The sequence below is a fragment of the Callithrix jacchus genome, chromosome 17, assembly GCF_049354715.1.
Source record: "Callithrix jacchus isolate 240 chromosome 17, calJac240_pri, whole genome shotgun sequence".
Lineage (NCBI taxonomy): Eukaryota > Metazoa > Chordata > Mammalia > Primates > Cebidae > Callithrix > Callithrix jacchus.
The window spans coordinates 20,298,907-20,324,280 of record NC_133518.1 but is presented as its reverse complement, the minus strand read 5'-3'; the positions used below and the strand labels follow the sequence as shown (position 1 = coordinate 20,324,280).

Genomic DNA, 25,374 nt, shown 5'->3' with positions numbered 1-25,374 from the left:
AAAGCTGAAAAAGATAAACAATTAGGAAAGGACACTGTATTCAATAAGAGGTGCTGGAAAAATTGACAGCTATATGCAGAAGAATAAAACTGGACCTCTACCTCACATCACATACAAAAATTAACTCAAGATGGATAAAGAACTTAAATGCAAGATGGGAAAATATAAAAGTCCTAGAAGAAACCTAGGCAAAATTCTTCTGGACATTGTCATAAAGAAATATTTTTTGACTAACACAAAAACAAATGCAACAGAAACAAAATTAGATGAATTGAACCTAATTAAGCTAAAAAGCTTCTGTACAGCAAAATATATAACCAGCAGAGTAAACAGGCACCCTAAAGAATGAGAGAAACATTTGTAAATTATACCTCCACCACAGGACCAATATCTAGAATCTACAGGAAATTCAAACACATCAACAAAATAAAAGCAAACGACTCCAATAAAAAGTGAGCAGAGGACTTGAACAGATATTTCTCAAAATCAACAGCATTTCTATAGCATCTTAAAAGAAGATATACATGCAGCCAACAACTATATGAAAAAATGTTCAATATTACTGTTACTTATCAACAGGGAAATACAAATAAAAACTCCAATGAGACATCATCCTACACCAGTTAGTATGGTTATTGTTAAAAAGTCAAAAAGCACCAGATTTTGGCAAGGTTGTGGAGAAAAGGGTAGATCTATACACTACTAGTGGGAATATAAATTATTTCTGTCCCTGTGGAAAACAATATAAAGATTTTTCAAAGAACCAAAAATAATACGACCATTTGACACAGCATTCTGACTACTGGGTATCTAACTAAAGAGAAAAAAAATCATTATATTAAAAAGACACCCGTGTTTATGTTTATCACAGGACTATTCATAATAGCAAAGTCATGGAATCAACCTAAGTGTCCATCCAGAGTTGATTGGATAAAGTAAATATTATATATATTATATATATATATTATATATATATTATATATATATATTATATATATATAATGTATTATATATATATTATATATATATAATGTATTATATATATATTATATATATATAATGTATTATATATATATATTATATATATATAATGTATTATATATATATATTATATATATATAATGTATTATATATATATATACACCATAGAATTCTATTTTAGCATAAAACACAATAAAATTATGTCTTTTTCAGCAATAGCCTTTCTGCAGAAGGCTAATATTCTTAGTAAAATAACTCAGAAAAAGAAACTCAAATACCACATGTTCTTATTTGTAAGTGGGAGCTAAACGACAGGTACACATGAGAATAAAGATGAAAACAATAAACACTGGAGACTCCAAAAGTGGGACGATTAGGGCGTGATTAGGTTCAGAAATTATCTACTCAGTACGGTGGTCACTATAGGTACACTAGAAGCCCAAAACCCACTATTACACGATATATCCATGTAACAAACTTTCACATGTACTCCGAAATCTACAACAAAAAAAAACTTAAATAATAAAACACACACACACAAGTGCTAACATAGCAGGTGTAATTTGAACTTCAGTGGAACTCTTGCTATGTTACCAGGCAAGACTATAGCCTTAGTGGAAACCAGGACTCAACCAGAGTTTCACAGACACAGACACAAAGTTCTCTAGTAGGTCATCAGTAAGGATGGTAAGTGGGGCTACTTCTTCTTCCCATTTTTGTTACCAGAACCATGTAGACTTTCTATTGGGGATGCACACTAAGTCCATGTTTTAGTGTATGTATTCTAGGGGATAGTAACCTCTCCTTTTTTGGTGTTTCCTCCGAGCTAGCACTTCATCTGCATTGCCAAATAAGACCTTCCAATGATTTATCAGCCTGGTTGCTTCTTTGTAGTGTGTCACGTGATACTCTGTGAAGTGTGTTTCTTGGTTGGATGCTATGTTCTATGAGATTCTATGGCTATTGGTTAGACATTTGGTAAGTGTGATGGTCAATACTGAATGTACACTTGATTGAATTAAAGGATGTAAAATACCATTTTTGGGTGTGTCTTTTGAGGGTATTGCCAAAGGACATTAAACATTTGAGTCAGTGGACTGGGAGAGGCAGACCCACTCCCAGTCTGGGTGGATACCATCTAATCAGTTGCCAGTATGGCTAAAAGAAAAGCAGGCAGAGCAATATGGAAGTACTAGACTGGCTAATTCTTCTGGTCTCCATCTTTCCCCCATGCTGGATGCTTCCTGCCCTTGAACATCAGATTCCAGTTCTTTAACCTTTGGACTCTTGGACCTACACCAGTCTTTTGCCAGGAACTCTCAGACTTTTGGCCATAGACTGAAGGCTGCACTGTTGACTTTCCTACTTTTGAGGTATTGAGACTTGGACTTGCTTTCTTGTTCCTCAGCTTGCAAATGGCCTATTGTGGGACTTCAATACTAATAATACTCCTTAATAAGCTCCTTTTCATGTATACATCTATCCTATTAGTCCTGTCTCTCTAGAGAACCCTAACGAATACAGTAAGCTCCTATTTAGTGATGCTAGATGAGACTTTACAGATAAGGAAAGAAAACCCAACCTTAGAAAATATACCTATCCCTGGGACCATGAACTCATAGCTCTTCCAGCTCAGAAGAGGACTGAAGTCATCAACCTACAACCAAATGGCTGTTTTCTCTCCTTGAGTAATAGTGACAAACCAGGGGTTCAGTATGGGTCTCTGCTACTGACAAAATAGGCATTCATAGGAGAAAATAGCTACATTGGCCTCAGTAGGTGGTAATCTATGCTTTGGGGCCCAAGTGTAACCTCCATATCTGTCACTGTGGCTGGATCATTCATGTGCTCATCATTCTAGACTAGCTAATGATGAAGGCTGGCTAGTAGCAATGAGGTAATTTATTTTGTACACTTGGTATTTTATTGCATCTACACTAAGCATGCATTAACATGCAATTAAAATGTCCACGATTCTTAATCCTATGCTATATGCTCATTTACATGATTCATGTCTAGACTTCTTTGTCTTAGATCTTCTCATTTCAGAACCTGACGAGAAGCCCAAGCCATCAAGCACAGCCCAAAGATCTGTATATATTCTCACCTCAGAGCACTTTTTTTGGTACTATGATAAGTTTTTAGAGAGGACTGAAATACATACATTCTGGTCCGGCTTGGGCTTAATACTATATATACCATTTTGACATTATGATGGACTAATACTCTGCCAATCTATCTTTATTATTTTGCAGGTTAAAAATAACTAACCTCCTAAAGGAGCATTCCTAATTGCCCAGGCATTTAATAACACAAAGTGAATCATCTGTCTCTGTGAAAGACCTGTAATATACCAGAGGCTGTTCCTTAGAAATCATATAATACACAGTAAAGTGGAATTTTCAGCCCTACTTAAATCTGGCAGGCACTTATGTCACAGAGAATATGGGCAGTAGCAGTATTCCTAGCTGTAGAATGCATTCACTCCAAATGCAGAGAGGTTTATAGGCATTATGGTTCCTTTGTAGTAGGTAATGCAAGGTCCAGCAATGTATTTTTTATACTGGAGGAAATGACTTGGCATGTTCTGCTTCATGGATCACTAAACATGTATAGAAGTTGCAGTCTTTCATCTTAAGAGATTTATCTGCTACCTTATGGAGTACATGTAGCTTGCCCAAAGTCTCTAGCAAGCTAGCCAACTCATGTTTATCAGCCTTAATCAGCATGATGTCATTGATGTAAAGGATTAATATAATATTCCATGGGTATTTCAGACAGTCTAAAGCACTTTGAATTATATTATGACAGAGGGCAGGAGCGTTCACATAGGCCTGGGGCAAAACTGTAAATTAATATTACTGTAGTACCTAGGTGGATATAAAATGGTTTGGATTTTCTTTCCTGAATGCAATGAAAATAGGTGTATTTGCCTAATAAATGACTGCATACAATGCATCTGAGCTTGTATTAATCTCTAGCAACAATAGGTATGACTAGTATGATGGCTGCAACTAGGGCTACCTGTGTAAGTTGCAGTGATCTCCAAGAGCCATCTGATTTCAGCAGAGGACAACCTAGTTAATTAATTAAATGGAATTACAATTAGAACCACCATGCCTGAATCCTTTGGAACTTCAAGAATTGCACCATTATTTGAGTACATTTTCTCTCTTTCTGCCACTCCTCCTCAAGGAATGTTGTTCTGATTTACTGTCTTGGCTTATAGATGACAATTTTGGAGGCTTTCATTTGAGTTTTCCTGGAATATAGCTCTACTTTTGAGGCTAAAGACCCTATGTAGCAGTAACTGATTTAGTATCAAATGTAACACTCAGGGAATGAAAAATGACATGGAAATTTAACTAAGAGTTTATGATCTTGCTTCTGCATATCTCCACTCAAACATAGGGTTTTAATGGCACTTTGGGCTTCTAGGCATAAATCCCAATTTTTGACCCTATGTCCAAAAGTCCTCATACACCTGAGTGTTTACATTCAGACAGTGTACAGTCACCTGGGTAAACGTCCATAGACTCGTATGGAGAAGAACTGAAGGAATTATTAGAGTAAATACTTGCTTAAGTCAATGGATTCTATATCTGAACACTTTCATGTCTGGTAACTGAGGAAGAGATCACAAGATTTTATTGGGAAAGCCACCCAAATACTCTTGTTTCTTCTGATTGTAAATATTGAATACCATATTTATTTGCTATTTTCCCCTTAGGAAACAATAATAGTAACATGTTCTATTAACTAACTCATCAACTTATTAATAAATCCACCTGTATTAACCCTCCGATCTGGCTGATCTTTACAGCAGTTTGTGACTCCCTGGCTTTAATAAAAAACACCTGGCCTTTATCCCTCCAGTGATCCATAATTTCTTTCACTATTAACAGGCCAGCTCTGTGGCCACATCTTCTACTATCATCAGCACTAGTCTGTAGAAGAGAGTCACTTTTTAGTGAGACCAGTGTTCCTTTCACCAGTACAATTATTAAGTCTTTGGCTAAGATGAAGGGCTCTAGCTCTTCCCATGGAACAATGTTCTTTTGCAGTTCCTCTGACCTTACATTATATAATCATTTTATGAACACACCCCTGAGTCCTTTTATATCTTTTATCTGCCATCTGTCACAGTAAGTGAGGTACTTCGACTTTACTTAATATAAGCCATCAGTTTCTCCAAGGCTTTTTTTTCCTGCTTTATTGAGATATAATTAACAAATAAAAATTCCACATATTTAAGGTATACAACTTGAAATTTTTGTATACATATACAATACACTGTGAAATCATTAACACAATCTAGTTAATTATGTTATCCATTATCTCACCTTTTTTTCTTTTTTGTGGGATGAAGACTAAAATCTACTACCTTAGCAAATTTCAAGTTTACAATACAGTATTAACAATGGTCACATAGTTGTACATTAAATCATCAATTATTCATCTTGCATAACTGAAACTTTGTACCCTTTGACAAGCCTCTTTTTATTTCTCCTAACCCCAACTCCTGATCACGAGCATTCTGTTTCTGTGAGTTTTACTATATTAGATTTCTCATATAAGTGAAATCACACAGTATTTATTCACCTTAAAAAAGACAAAAATTCTGCCATTTGTGACATGGATGAGCCTGGAGGACATCAAACTAAGTGAAATAAACCAGACACAAAAAGACAAACAGGATCTCCAGGTTTTAAAAAGTCACCCTAGCAACTAGTTTGCATAATCCCCTGGGATCCCTGCCAGGGTATTAAATCTTGTGTTCTGTAAAAGTGACCCTAAGTCAATGAATTCTTACAATCCAGATCCTTGAAACAGAGCAGTAGAGTCCAGGTGGTATTGCTGAACCATTGTAAAAACCGGCAAGGTCAGAGCAGCAACCACGGGGGCTTTTACTGACAGAAAGTTGAAGAGTTATTTAGTAAAATGTAGTGATGCTAGGAATAAAATTCAATATCAGGGCTACTCCCTTGGATCCTGTTACATGCTAGCTAATTTTCGCAGCTCCTTAGGGTTGTAATTTTCTTCCTCTTATATCAGACTTTGCATATTGCCAGACTGGTTATGATGAGATTTAACTCTAATTATCAGCCCAGAATAGCTCCTGAGGATTCACCTATTAGCTTTGTGGGTAAATGTCTCTGTAGGGTTTTCTCAAGCAAACAAATATACTAGCTCTTTACAGGGTAGATGGGCTACCTCCGTAGGTTCTGAATGTTCAGAGGAGTATGAGAAGGCCTAATAATCAGAGAAATCCACCCTAATTACTGACAGTCATTGCTTCCCTGTCTTACATAAAATATTTTCCTTGGCTGGGAATTTTGTTCTCAGTGGGACAGCTCTGCGGCCGTCATATTAGGTTGCATTTTAATAAAAGGCTGCTTTCCTGGTCAAGATGCATTCATCTTAAAGATTCAACATTATTTACCTTAAGAGTTTACATGTACACATAAAAAGTACACAGACACATATTTTAAGTTTCATGAAAAAAATAAGGATTGATGGGCACTGGTGGATTTAAATTTTCAGGTTATGTGCGTAAGGAGGAGTTTTTTGTTGTTGTTGTTGTTGTTGTTGTTTTCCTCTTCTCCTCACAGAAGACCATAAGTTTTCCAGGCATAATTTTAATCTATCTATTGTCTGACAGGAGAAACAAATAGAATATATGGTATAAGTTTAATGCTTCCAAAGAGTATATATGACCAGATTAATAGGTTAAATAAAATGATGTTTTCATTTTTGTAGTCTATTTAAATAATTATTTATCTTTACTTTAGATTCATGGGGTAAATGTGCAGGTTTGTTACAAGGGCATGTTGTGTGATGCTGATGTTTGGGTTTCTATTTACTCTGTCACCCAAACAGTGAACATAGGACCCAACACTATAACAAACTTCTTCAGCCATTGCTCTCCTCCATCCCTCCCCACATATGGAGTCTTTGCTGTCTATTTTTCCCATCTGTATGTCCATGCGAACCTAATATTGAGGTTCTCACTTATGAGTGAGAATATGCAATATTTGGTTTTCTGTTTAGGTATTAATTAATTTAGGATAATATTCTCCAGATGTATCCATATTGCTGCAAAGAACATGATTTCTTTCTTTCCTATGGCTGCATATTATTCCATGGTATATATGTACCACATTTTAAAAAATCAAATCCACCATTAACAGGAGCTTAGGCTGATCCCATGTCTCAGCTATTGTGAGTAGCGCTGTGAAAAATATACAAATGTAGGGTTTTTTTTTTAACATAATGGTTTATTATCTTTTGAGTATATATCCAGTAGTGGAATTTTTGGGTTGAAAAGTAGTTATACTTTCAGTTCTTTGAGAAATCACCAAACTGCTTTCCACTGGGGCTGAACCAAATTACCTTACCACCAATGGTGTATGAGTGTTCCCTTTCCTATGCAACCTCAACAGCATGTGCTATTTTTTGACTTTTTGGTAGCCATTCTGACTGGTATGAGATGGTGTCTCCTTGTGGTTTTGATTTGCATTTCTCCGATGATTGGTGATGGTGAGCAGTTTTTCATGTTTGCTGGTCACATGGTATGTTTTATTTTATTTTATTTATTTTTTTTTTTTTTTGAGACGGAGTTTCGCTCTTGTTACCCAGGCTGGAGTGCAATGGCGCGATCTCGGCTCACTGACACCTCCGCCTCCTGGGTGCAGGCAATTCTCCTGCCTCAGCCTCCCGAGTAGCTGGAATTACAGGCGTGCGCCACCATGCCAAGCTGATTTCTGTATTTTTAGTAGAGACGGGGTTTCACCATGTTGACCAGGATGGTCTCGATCTCTCGACCTCGTGATCCACCCGTCTCAGCCTCCCAAAGGGTATGTTTTCTTTTAAGAAATGTCCGTTCATATCCTTTACCCACTTTTTATTGGGGTGGCTTGTTTTTGTTGTTGTTGTTGATCTGTTTACACTTCTTATGAATTGTGACTATTAGACCACTGTTGGACGATTTTTTGCAAATATTTTCTTGCATCCAGTAGGTTGATTATTTACTCTATTAATAACCTGTGTTAATTTTTTTGTTATTGTTGCAATTGCTTTTAAGACTTAGCCATAAATTATTTGCCAAGGCTATTATTGAGAAGAGTATTTCCAAGGCTTTTTTCCAGGATTCTCATAGTTCGAGGTCATCTTGTGTTAATTGTTGTATATTGTTGGAGGTATATTCTCAGAGGCATATTCTTCTGGATATAGTTAGCCAGTTTTTCCAGTAGCATTTATTGAACGGAGGATTCTTTCCCAATTATTTATTTTTGTCAACTTTGTCCAAAGTCAGTTGACTGTAGGTATATTGTTTTATTTCTGGGTTCTCTATTCCATTCTATGGTCTAAGAGTATATTTTTGTACTGGTACCATGATGTTTTAATTACTGTAGACTTACAGTATATCTTGAACTCAGGTAATATGATTCCTTCATCTTTCCTCTTTTTGCTTAAGATTGCTTTGGCTATTTGGGCTCTTTTTGGTTTCATATAAATTTTAGAGTACTTTTTTTCTAATTCTGTAAAAGAAAATGCTATTAGTAATTTAATAGAAATACTTCTGAATAAATTCATTGCTCTGGACAGTATGAACATTTTAGCAATATTAATTTTGTTCAATCCATGAGCATAAAATGTTTTTTCATTTCCTTCAGCAGTGTTCTGCAGTTCTTTGTAGAGAACTTTCATCTTCTTGACCTTGGTTAGAGATATTTCTAGGAGTTTTTTGTATGTTTGTTTTTGTTATGGCAATGCAATCATGTTCTTGATTTGGCCCTCATTTTGAATGTTACTGATGTATAGAAATGCTGCTATTGATTTTTGTACATTGATTTTGTATCCTGTAACTTTGCTGAAGTTATTTATCAGGTCTAGGAGTTTTTTGACAAACTTTTAAGGTTTTTCTAGGTACAGAATCACATCATCAGCAAAGACAGATAATTTGACTTCCTCTTTTTCTATCTGTATGTCTATTTCTTTCCCTTGCCTGATTTTGCTCAAGGATTTCTGGTATTATGCTGAATAGGAGTGCTGAGAGTGGAAATCCTTTTTAAATTCAGTTCATAGTGGGAATGCTGTACCTTTTCCCCATTTAGTTAGTTGGATGTGAGTTTTTCAGAGATGGCTCTTACTATTTGAGATACGTCTCTCTTATCCTTAGTCAGTTGAGCCACCCCGCCCTGTACAGGGCTCTGTACAGGTTCCTCGGTTTCAGATGGCTTTCTCAATAGTTGCTTGGTGTAGCTGTGGTGTAATTCAGTATGACCTCCAGTAGATGACGCATCAGAGTAAGAGCCGACAGGTAGGCTCTTAACTCTTTTTGCCTTCTGCAGGGGTGGAGTAATTGGAGAAGGAGGAAAAATATTCTTCCCCACCTACATTGGTCTTCATCAGGGATGGAACCGCTGGAGAAGCCTGAGAAGCACCTTTCAACCCATGCTCCCTGGGCCCCCATGGGAGAGCTGCTGCTGTCTTCAGCAGTTACTGGGGATGGGGGGCCGGGGGCAAGAGACCCCCCCAACTGCAAGTCGTTATTGCAGCTTTGTTGTTTTCTCTGTCCATGACTGGCGCCACATTCACGTTTCCTTTGACCAACTTTGGTGCTGTCAGGCTATGCTACCCGCTTCTTAGTGGTAGTCCACACCAAAGATTAGACACCTAAGAGAGTAGAGTTCACCTTCTACCCACTTCTTAGAGCTAATGTGACAGTCTCCCCAAACAGACCAATGACACATACAGACTGGATCGAGGTTGTTAAGCTGTCACTAGTTACAAACCATTCCACTCAGAAGAAACCTAAGTTTCAGCAAATTTACTCCTGCTCAAGTTTGGCAATGGAAGGGAGCTTAATTCCAACATCTGCTGCTGTGGTGCTCTCCACATTCATTGCTCAGTTCTGCTCTCCACATTCATTGCTCAGTTCTGACTATGGGGACTCTTACCCTACTCCAGAGAAAGCACTCCAATCTCTGGTCTTATACTGGCCAGGCCAACGTCTGCAGTGGCTATGGTTGTCAGGTTGTCAAACAATGGCTGTTTTGAGCTCTGATTAAAAATTGCAACCTCCTCTCAGTTTTGGGTCTGAGAAAATGCCTGCAGACTTTTCCAGTATCTTTTCTTCTCTGTGTCTCTTTGTGTTTCCTCGAGCTATCTCCTGGGCTTAGAGAAACAGATGCTCTCCCTTGGCCTGGGTTCCAAAGATCGCTACTGAAAAGTGATATACAGAGGGAGACTAGCTGCCCCCTCACATATTGAGGCTTCACCCACATAATCAGCCAAATGTCATCGTGAGGGCTACTTGCACATCTTCTCCTCCCCAGCATCTGATGTGACCTTGAGTCTTCCAGTGAATTCCTCTTTTTTTTTTTTTATTTAAAGCTCACAGAGTTGAACTTCATGTAGTTTAGCTATTTCTAAGTGGCTGAGGCATGCTGATGGTCTCTAATCCACCATCTTAGGGAAAAAAAAGAAACCCAAAACTCTGTAGTGTATTTTCATAGTGATTTATCTACAAAATCCAGTAACATAAGTTGAACTTATTGGAAATAATTTACATGAAAGAGTTAATCATTTCTTTGCAGAAATTAGAAGTACTTCAGGAGTTGAAACATAATACCTACTGATATTTTGTATGCCAAGGTTTCTGAGAAATTTTTGTCTGCAATGTTCTTTATCTTTGGCAAAACATAAGTTCCCATCAGTTAGGAAGTACCTATTTGTTCTTTATTTAATCATATAAATATGAATTGATAAATATATGATTTGTTAATATAATAGAATGACATATTTAAAATAATATAAACAGATTTAAAATATTATAGTTAACAGAAAATCATATTGTTACATGGGTAATTTGACTCTTTTTTTTACATCAGGAATATAATCTAATTAAAATTGAACATCAAAAAACAGGAACATGAAACATGCCTCGAGATTTAAACATAATCCATATATATTGATATCATTATAATGTAAATATCTCATAGCATTATAATTTAATTTAATTATATAGATTTCAAAACTGAATGTTTCTTAAGTTAGCCTATAAAGTATAAAGTGAAGAATAAAGAAACCAAAGAGAAAAAGCAAATGAATCAGCAAATTTGAATGAATTAGACTCAACTGAGCCATCAATTGATCCACTTCTCAGAGAATTTCATTTCTTTCCCTTATTCTATAGCACTATTGCCAGCTTATTGGATGTTAGTAGAAAAAAACTATCCCTTATATATCATAAAATAAATATATATTTTTCAACTATATAAAATACTTAATTTTAAATTACATATTTTACAGCTAGAACTAAATTTGACAGGCTGTGGAAAACCAGATATACACAAATCTAGCAATAGTGCTTTCTTCAAATAAAATAAAATCAAAACTATTTTTCAGTATTAATAGTAGATAAAATCAAACCTCCCTACCTCATCCTCATATAGTTAACAACATTTTTATGTGTGAGATTATTTTCTGTAATGTTAATCACATTTTGATCAAAATAAAAATTACAGGATTTAGATGGATTAAAAAAAACAGGACTTTCATATAAATTTGTCTCAGATGGTTTCATGTTCATGATTTTTAATGTTTATTTTTAATTCTAATAAAAATAATTCTATAATTTTATGTGAGACCAATAATACGCTATGACAAAAATAATAGAGGGTAATATTCTTGAAATGTTAATATTTATTTTCATGGTACGGGTAAATAGAGAATTTAATTTATATTTAGGTTGTTCAGCTTATTTCTGGTCAAAAAAGTCATGAAGAGCAATAATTTTTGTCATGAAAATATCAAATGCATGTGGGATGGTTTTAAGTTTTAGAAACTTCTAACTTATTTGCAGATACTCATTTACAAGGTGATTTGTATTTATATGTATGCTCTCTTTGTGCAAAAGTTTTAAGGTTGCTGGTTTCTCATAAAGTTATAGAAAATGAGATAGTAAAACAAAAATAGAAAATCATAGTCAAAGGAGAAAATGGCACACTCACACAACATACATCTCAATGTCTTTTTTTATGCATGAGCTTCAAATGTGTCTCTAAGTTCCACAGGAAAAAAAGAGCACAAAAGGATAACTTAAGCAGTTTCCTAGTTTTCATTTTTTGTAGAGATGATGAATACCAGTTCATTAGGAGAAAAACTATCATTGAAATTTTGAACAGTATTTTTCATCTGCAGCATTATGTAAAAGAAGAGTGATGTAAGGATAGTGTATGTCCTTAATACATCCAGAAAGTTTAAATCATTGTCACGTAGTATTTTTTTATTTTCTTCTAACAATATTAGATAAATGTTGAGAAAATGACATTGATATGTAAATACATAAAGAACATGACTTCTGTTACTCCTAACTGAACTGTTGCAGGAACATAGAAAAGCTTAAGGCCTGGAAAACTTTTATTTTCATAAATACTGGTTAATTTGTGTGTATGTGGAGGAGCCAGAATGCTAAGCTATTTATTTTACGATAGGGGAAAAGTCAGTGTTAGACCACACTGACTATTAGAAAGAAATGCCAAATTTATTTATTTGGTTCCTCTGAGACATGTACCCTTTTAACAATTACAAGGCTGCAGGTTATTTACTCGATTCCCTTGGAACATTTTGTAATTTGTTTTTCAATTACAGATATATGAAAGAAGGTAATGGTTCAGAAGAAGAGGCAGGTAAATTGTGAGAATGGAAGGAACAAGTGTTAAGAAAAGAGAAGAAAAATAGACAAACTAATGCAAGGGGTAAAATGAGCAAGGACTAAGGAAAAATAAATAGGTTTTGATAGCAGGGAAGAGAGGAACAGGAAAAAACAAATGAACAATATGATTCATGTTTCACTTACTACTGTATTTACAATGTACTGAGCAAATTCAGAGTGAATCTTATACCTGAACATTCTAAGATAACTATTTCCCTGAAACAGTAGAAAAAGATTCAATAGACTTTAGATATTGCAATCATCAGACATAAATACAAAATAAACATGTTTAGTATAGCTGAAATATTAGTATATAAAGTTCTGAGCATAGAACAAGAAGATTTTTTTCAATGAAATGTTTAAAAAACATAATGGTGCTGTCAAAGTTTAAAAATCAGTGATAGATTAGCTAGCAGATTAGACACAGTTAAGGGAAAAAATAATACATTTTATGATAGATAAAATAAATTATATAGAATACAGTTCAGAAAAACAGTAAATATGGAAGAAGTCTATAAGAAGGATCCTGTGATATATTTCAACACATCTCAAATCAGCTTTAAACAGGGATGTAGAAAGAAAGGGAAAGGAGAAATGTTCAAAAAGATAATGGTTAAATTTTTTTCATTTTTGTTAAAAAAGGTATTAATCTTAAAATCCAGAGGCATTCAAAAATCCAAGTTATGCAAAGCTAGAATCTAGGGACAAAGGAAAACATATATATCCTCACTAGTCATTTGTACCATCCTTTGTTTTCTGTTTACTCTTTTGTGAGGTCACTCCACATTCCTGGCCTCTAGACAATGCTTTCTATCATTGCTGCTTCCAATAAAACTGTTTACAGCTATTGTAATGTGTGGCCTTTTATCTGGATGTAGTCAGGGCACACTAATCTTCCAGTCTGTCCCCTCTGCTTCTCCCTGGTTCTGCAAATATCATTTTCCTAGGTAAGTCTTCTACTAATATATAGTTCCTAGTTAAGTTTTACCCTGCACACATTCTGACTCCAGGTCTTCTCATTTCTAACTTCACTATCATATGAAGATCAACTCTCTCTCTCTCATATCCCAGCTATTTCTTACCTTTCTTCCAAGGAACTGGATTCCTTATGTTTCACACAAGACTTGAGAAAAGACGAGGAGCCAGAATCTCTTAATTAATCTCTGCCTAAATGTGCCCTGCTTGCCTTTTTATAATGCCACAGTTAAACTGTGTTGATGTAGGTTCCCAGGATTTCACCAGGAAATACTCTCAAGTCTCCTCATATTGGCTTTCTTCTCATTTTATTTGGCTTATAATGTTTCACATCCCTTGTTACTAGGAAGTACAAACAAGGTCTAGAAAGGGAGAGCCTACATATATGAGGTAATTAACTAAGCTCCATGATTCAGTCTCATTGTTAGAGAAATTGCAAAAGAGAAAAATAAGCTGATTTCTAAGATAAAAACAACAGGAGGAATATCACAAATATTTTCCATATGAGAGAAACATTAGTGAGTTCATTGTTTCTTATTTAAGTGTACATTTTACAGTCTTCTTATATCTGGAAGCTAACACAAATAAATTTCAAATCATCAGAAATTCATAAAGGATATGTATAATAATTGTTCCCCTATAAATTGAAGTCAGTCACTAATATGATACAAATTAAGGCAAATATTATGGGGAAAATATGTTTTAATTAATTCATTTATTTTTATGGTGTCATCCTTATACTCAATTGGGTTCTTAATAAGTTACTAAGTGTTCTTCATAAATGTTTGATGTTTTTAGGAATTCATGAAATGCATTCTTGTTTACTTGATATAAAATTTAATTATAATCTCATTGATTTCAAAAAACAAGGAAACAATACTTTATGCTATCTCTAGTCTACAGTATTATTACATAAAATGATTTTTATTCATCATAAGAAATTATATAAAATTTATGAATAATAAGAAACTAAGATATTATTAATGGAAAAAACTTGGTAAACTAATAACTCAAGAATAAGGGAAACTCATCTCTTAGAAAAGCTGTGAAATCTATAATTATTTAAAATGCTATTTATTAACACTCATAACCAGCAACTATTTTATGTATATCAGAATAGTCTTATTTTTTGAGCATATTAAGCTAATTATTGAGATAAGATGTTCCAATCTCAGGGAAATATTTCAATTTTCATAAAAACTACATTTTTGTTGTTAACTGATATCCCTGAATCCTGAACTGGCTTTGGTGTAAATATTCATCATTTTCCGTTTAACATTTTATCTTTATGAAAAATTTGTGATGTCTGAAATATTACTTAATAAATTCTAAGCAGTGTTATTGTATTACAAATAATATTTAGAACTTAAAATAACTAATAAATTCTTATCAGCTTCAAGAAAACTTAAAACAAAACTGAATTCCTATAATTTCAGATATAACCACCCTTTCCAGCAACAACATTGAAAATATCATTAAAGTTTTATCACTGGTTTATTCTCTACATAATAAATGGATACTTAAAAAAACATTTTGCCAACTACAAATTATGATTTCATCAAGGATGTGAAAAGGTGATGGGGGAGTTGGAAAAGAGAATGAATATAATGGGTAAGGAAGATAATACAATATAATTTTGTAAGTGATATTATGAACATTCCCACAATTCATTGGTTCTTGACATATTTTTCTTTGTAGTAATAAAACCACAGACTCTTATTTTTACACAGTTTTGTAATTCATTCACTTCTTCATCTGAGGAGATTCCTGCTTGTATAATAAAATGAATGTTTGTAGTCTGAATAACTATATAGGGTTACTGTATTGAGACTAACATCTACTTACAATAGTTTCTGTTCTCAAGAATGCCAAAAGTATTATATTTTAAAATAATAGATAATTTTTTAGCATGCAAAACTAGAAATCCATATCAACTATCTGATATATTTGAAAGTTAAGAAATGCAAAAAAAATGACCAGGCGCGGTGGCTCAAGCCTGTAATCCCAGCACTTTGGGAGGCCGAGACGGGTGGATCACAAGGTCAAGAGATCTAGACCAATCTGGTCAACATGGTGAAACCCCATCTCTACTAAAAATACAAAAAATTAGCTGGTCATGGTGGTGCGTGCCTATAATCCCAGCTACTCAGGAGGCTAAGGCAGGAGAATTGCCTGAACCCAGGAGGCAGAGGTTGCAGTGAGCCGAGATCGCCCCATTGCATTCCAGCCTGGGTAACAAGAGCAAAACTCCATCTCCAAAAAAAAAAAAAAAAAAAAAAAGAGAGAGAGAGAAAGAAAGAAATGCAAAAAAATGATTATTGTCATCAGGTTTTATGAAGATCTTTATGATGACAGTGGGGGTGAGATGCCTATTTTCTCCAATAGTATTATATTCTCTCCCCCCCCCACCCACTCTGTGTGTGTGTGTGTGTGTGTGTGCGCATGTGTGTGTGTGTGTTTATCTCTTCCCTAAGCTATGATTTTCATTTAGATACGAAGTTCTGGGTTTCCAGTTTTGATGGAAGTGTGTTTTAAATGAATGGACTGTAGGACTTCAAACACATCTAGTTTAGTCTCTAATTTTAAATTTAAAGTTTTATGAATTAATTGTATATACAACCTCAAAATGAATCATATTTAGCAAAGAAATTTCTTGTATTCATCTGCACTTGATTTGTAGATTATCCGAATGACAGGTAATATACATTTTATAAAAGTTGAGCATGTATGAAATATCATTAAACTCCTCAAAGAACCTAGAACGTTTAATAGAATAAGGTAACATTTTCTCTATTTTAAGCAATTTCTATCAAATTTCTTAACTCTTTATAAGCCATGAATCATATTTTGTCTCCTTATTAAATTCTTCATACTTTCTTAAATCTTAAATTGTAGGAATTACAATGTTAACTAATGTAAGATTGCAAGTCAATTGTTTAATACAAAATTTAATGGAGAATATTGGTACATAGCAAACAAATTTTATTTTCTATGTTCAAACACATTCTTTTTGAACTCAGAAATATTTTATCTGAATAAATTGTAACGACCTTTGCATAATAAATTTTAAGTGGATGAGTAAAATATTTAAATATATCAGATAATGTAGATAAAATAAAGTTACATATTTTAATATTAAACTTTTGTCCTTAATTAACATATAAGTATTCCTTTTGTTTATTAAATAAATATCTCAAACATAAGAATCTTTTTAAATGTGTTTAGAGTTGGATTAAGGCCTGGCAAAATTACTATTTTACGTCTAATGTTTTTATTTACCCTTATCACACCAGAAACAATTATTAATCATGGGAAGTACTGCATTTATATAACACAGATTATAAATGATATTAACTGGGTTCCCAACATTTTATATACATATGTCACAATCTAGGTTATGCATTTGTTTAAACAAAATACTGGTTTATGATTCAATACTGCAGGCCGGGCGCAGTGGCTCATGTCTGTAATTCCAGCACTTTAGGAGGCCGATGGGGGCAGATCAGGAGGTCAGGAGATCAAGACCATCTTGGCCAACATGGTGAAACCCCATCTCTACTAAAAGTACAGAACTTAGCTATGCATGATGGTGTGTGCCTGTAATACCAGCTATGATTTAATACTGCATATTCACTGTGATGATCAATAGGCACTGACAAAGCTCCTTATTTTGTAACAAATATATGGATATAAAATGTTTAAATATATATTATACACATAACCATATAAAAAAACTATATGTTGACTGTGTATTCAATTATGACGTTTTTTAGGAACAGATAAATTAGCAGGTCCAGAAACAAGTTTCCTTTTGGTCCTAGTGAGGGAATGTATTCTTTTCCTGGGGCCAAAAGGTGTGGGTAGTTTCAAAGGCAAGAACTTCCCAGTGCCATTATCTCCCCCAGGTCTCCATCCGGGCACTAAAGGTCTTTATTTAAACTTTGGCATACACAGGAAAGATCAAAAATCAATCACTCCAGTGAAGTTTAAAGGAACTTTCTTCATAGGCCCAGAAAACTTAAAGGGGACAGGAATTTCTCCCTGGTTAAACGTCCCCTTCTTCCACACCTCTTTGGACTCCATTTCTGGATCCCCTTCCACGACCTCATGGAAGCTCTTTCTCTTTCTCTTTTTTCTCTTTCTCTGCCTAAATAAATCACTTTCTGCAAACTCTTTTGGGTCCGATATTTACTTAATCACTCACTGTGCCCGGCATGGTCCCCTCGCCCATTCTTGGGTGAGTGAGGTACCAAGGGTCTGGAAAAGAACATTGGTCCCTGAGCTTCCCCTACTCCCCAGAATTCAGTTATACTAGTATCCCTTGCAATTAGTTATGACCCAAAGAGTAAGCCTTGGCAACTGACATATGGAGATAAGTGATGTAAGCCTTTTTCAGGTCCATTATAACACAACTTGACACATCTCATACTCTATACTGTCTTTGTAGTTTTTCCTCCTGCTGAATTGAGGATGACTCTCAGGCAGATATTGAAAAACAGGCTTAAAGAAAAAGCACAGTCTTCATCTGATGAGTCAATGAATCTATAAAGGATGATATATCAAGCAGAGCACAAACATTTTCCCACCAACTATTAGAATTTAGTGAAAAAAGAAATAAACTTATATTAATCTCTTGATATTTTGGTGTGAACTGTTATGGGAGCTAGTGTTAACCTAACACTATTACAAATTATAACACAAATTCTAAAGTATGTTTACCTTATTTGTATCTATGTTCCTTTCATGTTTTAGGGTTTCAATGGATATTACTTATTTGATCAATTATTCTAGAAGTAAAGGTGGCCATTTGGTGTTATGACCTTACCTAAGAATAGAGAAAATATAGACAGAGTTGACTATGAATATAATCATTTTTGGAGTGGTGAATGAAGTTGTGATATTTATTTTTCTCATATGTTGACTAAATGAGTTACAATAGAGAAAGATTTTTTTTAAAAAAGCAACATTTGGGCCTGGCGCGGTGGCTCAAGCCTGTAACCCCAGCACTTTGGGAGGCCGAGGCGGGTGGATCACGAGGTCGAGAGATCGAGACCAACCTGGTCAACATGGTGAAACCCCGTCTCTACTAAAAATACAAAAAAAAAAAAAAATTAGCTGGGCATGGTGGCACGTGCCTGTAATCCCAGCTACTCGGGAGGTGGAGGCAGGAGAATTGCCTGAACCCAGGAGGCAGAGGTTGCAGTTAGCCGAGATTGCGCCATTGCACTCCAGCCTGGGTAACAAGAGTGAAACTCCATCTCAAAAAAAAAAAGCAACATTTACTGAACACTTATTATGTGAGGCTTGTATGTGCCATTTGGTTTGCCAAATATTACACCCTTATTATTTCGTTTCATACTCAAAGAAATCCACTTACATGTGAATAAACTGAGATTTTAAAATCTCAAATAAACTGTAAATGGAGGGCTGGAGTGGAGTTATATCACAGAAGTTGGTTTGATATCATCACTTCATATTGCTTCATCTACTTATTAAAGATGTAGGGCTAAAAAGTGTTTTTGTAAATGTGTAAATATAAGCATCTGTTATTACCCACGCTGCCAAGGGAAAAAACTCAGTGTACAGAAATAAATTGTTTAAAATGCTGGTTAGTTTTATCTGGATAAATAATTAAGTATTGAAAATTTTATTCCCAAGCTATCTTGAAAGAGTTCACATACCCTCAACCAAGTAAAATTATGCTTTAAGTCTACTTTCAAATTTTTATTTTAGAAATTTAACATATATTTTATACCAAAATATTTTGGTGGTTGAAATAGAAAAAACAATCTATAGTTTCTCCCAGTTGCTAATGCATAGACGACTTATTTTTTAAATATATTTGCCTTACTATAAAAGATGAAAAGTCTTATTCAGTGTTTTCCCTTTTATTGTTAATCCGTAAATGAATTAAAATGGCTTTGAAGTCTAACGCTGGAAGTTTCAAGGTATTTTTAACTTTATGTATTATTTATTTATTTAATTGGTCTATTTTGTTTTGGGTATTCAAATGGCTCATTTTGCCAGAGGGTTAGTGTAAACATAAAGTTAGGCATAACTTAAAACAAAATAAAATATGAATTTGAAAGTTGCTTTATTTTTTTTCAATATCCACATGAACAAAGAACTGACTTGATTCTAAGTAATACAGATTAATCCAGCCAGTGGAAATCTTGTCCAAGTTACTCATTAATTGTTTTGTCTGCATGATTCAGTTGTCTAAAGTTTTATGTAATGATCCTTAAAAAACCAACAAAGTCGAACCCAGGATTGGAGCTCTCGTTGAATCCGCAAATGGTGAGTCAGAGCTGCATTTCCAGACTGATCTTTGTTGCCCACAGAACGGGGAAACTCCCAAGTATAAAAAAGACATGGGACACCAGGTAGTAGGTCTGCCTGGCGAAGCCGGCAGCCAGGGCGGCGGCGGCCGGCCCTACCCAGCAATCCCCACAGGGCACGCTTGTCCGGGTGCCCTGTTGAACCGGCAACCTGAGACTTGAGAGGGCTGGACTTGAGACTGAACGAGACTTGGACAGTAGGCCAGCCCAGGGGATTGCAGGGACAGATCGTTTGGGACACCCAGTGGGATGAACAAAACCGCGATTTCAAACTATCCCGAGAAGACGGTCCAAGACGTTTTGTGGGGAAGGGGCGTCCACCACTACCGAGGCAACCCGCCCCAACTGAGATACACGCCCACTGCTGATGCAACCAGCTGTTGCCGAGGCAACCCGTCCCTACTGAGATACACGCCCACTGCTGACGCAGCCTGCCATTGCTGAGGCAACACACTACAACGAAGAGACTCCTCCGCAGGGTGTGGCGGAGACCACAGCAGAGCCTGCAGGAACAGGGCGAATCACACAACAGCAGGGCGGAGCCTCGGCAGCCAAACAGTGGCTAGTCTGCCTTCTAGCTGGGCAGGACACCTCATAGGACATTGAAAAATAAAGCCCGAACACCCCAACACAGAGCATTTGAGAAAAAAAGGTTTTTTTTTATGAGCTCTGTTGCAGCAGAATCAAACATAGCAGCCTAACAGCCCTGAATGAACAACAGAGCTCACAGCTCAGCAATTGAGCTCCAAAAAAGTACAGACTGTCTACTCAAGCAGCTGCCTGACCCCTCTATATCCAAAAGACTGACATTTGGCAGGCATCATCCGGGGACAAAGATAGCAGAAAAAGAAACGGGTAGTATCCCTCACTGTGCCACAGCTGCTAGAGGTGCACCCCAGACAAGCAGGGCCTGGAGTGGACCTCAGCAGTCGTACAGTGAAGGGGCTAGGCTGGTAGAAGGAAAACCAAGTAACAGAAATACTTCATCATCAACAATCTGGGTGTCCACTCAGAGACCCAATCGAAAAGTCAGCAACTATGCAGACGACTAGCGGAAAAACCCACAAAGATGGGAAGAAACCAGCAAAAAAAGGAGGAAAACACCCGAAACCAGAATACCTCGCCTCCTAGAAAGGACCAAAACTCCTCACCAGCAAGGGAGCAAAGCTGGACGGAGCATGACTGTGACGAACTGACGGAATTAGACTTCAGAAGGTGGATAATGAGAAACTTTTGTGAGCTAAAATGTATTAAATCAACGCAAAGAAACTAAGGAATTTAAAAAAAGATATGAGGAAATGATAACAAGAATGGATAACTTAGAGAGGAATATGAATAAATTAAAGGAGCTGAAAAACACAATACGAGATCTTCACGAAGCATGCACAAGTTTCAATAGCCGAACTGACCAAGGAGAAGAAAGAATATCTGAAGTCGAAGACCAACTCAATGAAATAAAACGAGAAACCAAGATTAGAGAAAAAAGCGCAAAAAGGAATGAACAAAGTCTCCAAGAAATGGGGGACTATGTGAAAAGACCTAATCTACGTTTGATAGGTGTACCAGAAGGGGACGAAGAGAATGAATCCAAGCTGGAAAATACTCTTCTGGACATCATCCAGGAAAACTTCCCCTACCTAGCAAGACAGGCAAACACTCAAATGCAGGAAATACAGAGAACACCACAAAGATATTCTGCAAGAAGAGCAACCCCAAGGCACATAATTGTCAGATTCAACAAGGTTGAAATAAAGGAGAAAATACTAAGGGCAGCCAGAGAGAAAGGTCAAGTTACCCACAAAGGGAAGCCCATCAGACTCACAGCAGATCTCTCGGCAGAAACACTACAAGCCAGAAGAGAGTGGGGGCCAATATTCAACATTCTTAAAGAAAAGAACTTTCAACCCAGAATTTCATATCCAGCCTAACTGAGCTTCAGAAGTGAAGAAAAAATAAAATCCTTTGCGAACAAGCAAGTACTCAGAGATTTTGTCACCACCAGGCCTGCTTTACAAGAGCTCCTAAAAGAGGCACTACACATAGAAAGGAACAACCAGTACCAGCCATTCCAAAATCACACTAAAAGTTAAAGAGCATCAACATAATGAAGATTCTACAAAAACTAACAGGCAAAACAGCCACTTAGGATCAAAATGGCAGTATCAAATTCACACATAACAATATTAACCCTAAATGTAAATGGACTAAATGCACCAATCAAAAGACACAGACTGGCAAATTGGATAAAAAGCCAAAACCCGTCAGTGTGCTGTATCCAGGAAACCCATCTCACATGCAAGGATACACAAAGGCTCAAAATAAAGGGATGGAGGAAGATTTACCAAGAAAATGAAGAGAAAAAAAAAAGCAGGAGTTGCAATTCTCATCTCTGATAAAATAGACTTTAAAGAAACAAAGATCAAAAGAGACAAAGAAGGCCATTACATAATGGTAAAAGGATCGTTACGACAAGAATAGCTAACGATCCTAAACATATATGGACCCAATGAAGGAGCACCCAGATACATAAGGCAAGTTCTTAATGACTTACAAAGAGACTTAGACTCCCACACAATAATAGTGGGAGACTTTAACACTCCACTGTCAATATTAGACAGATCAACCAGACAGAAAATCAACAAGGATATCCAGGGCTTGAACTCAGACCTGGAACAAGCAAACCTGATAGACATTTACAGAACTTTCCACCCCAAATCCACAGAATACACATTCTTCTCAGCACCACATCACACCTACTCAAAAATTGACCACATAATTGGAAGTAAAGCACTGCTCAACAAATGCAAAACAACTGAAATCATAACAAACAGCCTCTCAGACCATAGTGCAATCAAGTTAGAACTCAGAATTCAGAAACCAACCCAGAACCGCACAGCTTCAAGGAAACTGAACAACTGGCTCTTGAATGTTGACTGGGTAAACAATGAAATGAAGTCAGAAATAAAGAAGTTTTTTGAAACCAATGAGAACGAAGACACAACATGCCAGAACCTCTGGGACACATTTAAAGCAGTCTCTAGAGGAAAGTATATAGCAATAAGTGCCCATATGAGGAGAATGGAGAGATCCAAAATTGACACCCTATCGTCAAAATTGAAAGAGCTAGAGGAGCAAGATCAGAAAAACTCAAAACCCAGCAGAAGACAAGAAATAACTAAGATCAGAGCTGAACTGAAGGAGATTGAGATACGAAAAACCCTTCAAAAAATCAATAAATCCAAGAGCTGGTTTTTTGAAAAGATCAACAAAATAGACAGACCACTAGCCAGATTGATTAAAAATAAAAGAGAGAACAACCAAATAGATGCAATAAAAAATGATAAAGGGGAAATCACCACAGATTCCACAGAAATTCAAACCATCATCAGAGAATATTACAAACAACTCTATGCACATAAACTAGTAAACCTGGAAGAAATGGATAAATTCCTGGACTCCTGTGTCCTCCCAAGCCTAAACCAGGAGGAAGCTGAAACTATGAATAGACCAATAACAAGGTCAGAAGTCGAGGCAGCAATTAAGAGCCTACCACACAAAAAAAAGCCCAGGTCCAGATGGGTTCACAGCCGAATTCTACCAGACACAAAAAGAGGAGCTGGTACCATTCCTTCTAAAACTATTTCAAACAATCCAAAAAGAGGGAATACTTCCAAAATTATTTTATGAGACCAACATCATCCTGATACCAAAACCCGGCAGAGACCCAACAAGAAAAGAAAACTTCAGGCCAATATCCATGATGAACATAGATGCAAAAATCTTCAATAAAATATTGGCAAGCCGAATGCAACAGCAAATCAAAAAACTTTTTCACCATGACCAAGTAGGATTCATCCCAGGGATGCAAGGCTGGTTCAACATACGCAAGTCTATCAACGTAATTCACCACATAAACAGAACCAAAAACAAAAACCACATGATTATCTCAATTGACGCAGAGAAGGCATTTGACAAAATTCAACAGCCCTTTATGCTAAAAACCCTCAATAAACTCGGTATCGATGGAATGTATCTCAAAGTAATAAAAGCTATTTATGACAAACCAACAGCCAATATCATACTGAATGGGCAAACACTGGAAGCATTCCCTTTGAATTCTGGCACTAGACAAGGATGCCCTCTTTCACCACTCCTATTCAATATAGTTCTGGAAGTTCTAGCCAGAGCAATCAGGCAAGAAAAAGAAATAAAGGGTATTCAAATAGGAAAGGTGGAAGCCAAATTGTCTCTATTTGCAGATGACATGATAGTATACCTAGAAGACCCCATTGCCTCAGCCCAAAAACTTCTGAAACTGATAAGCAACTTCAGCAAAGTCTCAGGATATAAAATCAATGTGCAAAAATCACAAGCATTCGTCTACACCAATAACAGACTTAAAGAAAGCCAAATCAAGAACGAACTGCCATTCACAATTGCTACAAAAAGAATAAAATACCTCGGAATACAACTCACAAGGAACGTAAGGGACCTCTTCAAGGAGAAGTACAAACCACTGCTCAACGAAATCAGAGAGGACACAAACAGATGGAGAAACATTCCATGTTCATGGTTAGGAAGAATTAGTATCGTGAAAATGGCTATACTGCCCAATGTAATTTACAGAATCAATGCTATCCCCATCAAGCTACCATTGACTTTCTTCACAGAACTGGAAAAAACCACCATGAACTTAATATGGAACCAAAAGAGAGCCCGCATAGCCAAGTCAATTCTAAGCAAAAAGAACACAGCGGGGGGCATCACACTACCGGATTTCAAACTATACTACAAGGTTACAGTAATCAAAACAGCATGGCAGTGGTACCAAAACAGAGATATAGACCAATGGAACAAAACAGAGGCACCGGAGGCAACACAACATATCTACAACTATACAATCTTTGATAAACCTGACAAAAACAAGCAAGGGGGAAAGGATTCCCTGTTTAACAAATGGTGTTGGGAAAACTGGCTAGCCATGTGCAGAAAGCAGAAACTGGACCCCTTCCTGACACCTTACACTAAAATTAACTCCAGATGGATTAAAGACTTAAACATAAGACCTGGCACCATAAAAACCCTAGAAGGAAATCTGGGCAAAACTATCCAGGACATAGGAGTAGGCAAGGACTTTATGAACAAAACACCAAAAGCATTGGCAACAAAAGCCAAAATAGACAAATGGGACCTAATGAAACTCCACAGCTTCTGCACGGCAAAAGAAACAGTCACTAGAGTGGATCGGCAACCAACAGAATGGGAAAAAATTTTTGCAGTTTACCCATCTGACAAAGGGCTGATATCCAGAATTTACAAAGAACTCAAACAGATTTACAGGAAAAAAAACAAACAAGC

The 25,374-nt window shown here is 36.1% G+C and overlaps 2 long non-coding RNA genes across 4 annotated transcripts in view; one reads left to right on the top strand and one right to left on the bottom strand.

Annotated features, from left to right (window-relative positions):
- LOC144579879 (uncharacterized) overlaps positions 1–25,374 on the bottom strand; it is a 487,785-nt gene that overhangs the window by 306,491 nt on the left and 155,920 nt on the right. The window lies entirely within an intron of this gene.
- LOC103788727 (uncharacterized) overlaps positions 13,560–25,374 on the top strand; it is a 45,999-nt gene continuing 34,184 nt past the window's right edge. For 2 of the 3 annotated variants that reach the window (XR_013528452.1, XR_013528451.1), the window contains exons 1-2: positions 13,560–13,650; positions 15,115–15,289. This is a non-coding gene — a long non-coding RNA (uncharacterized LOC103788727). The remainder of the gene's footprint in view (positions 13,651–15,114; positions 15,290–25,374) is intronic. The other variant, XR_013528450.1, reaches the window with a different exon arrangement.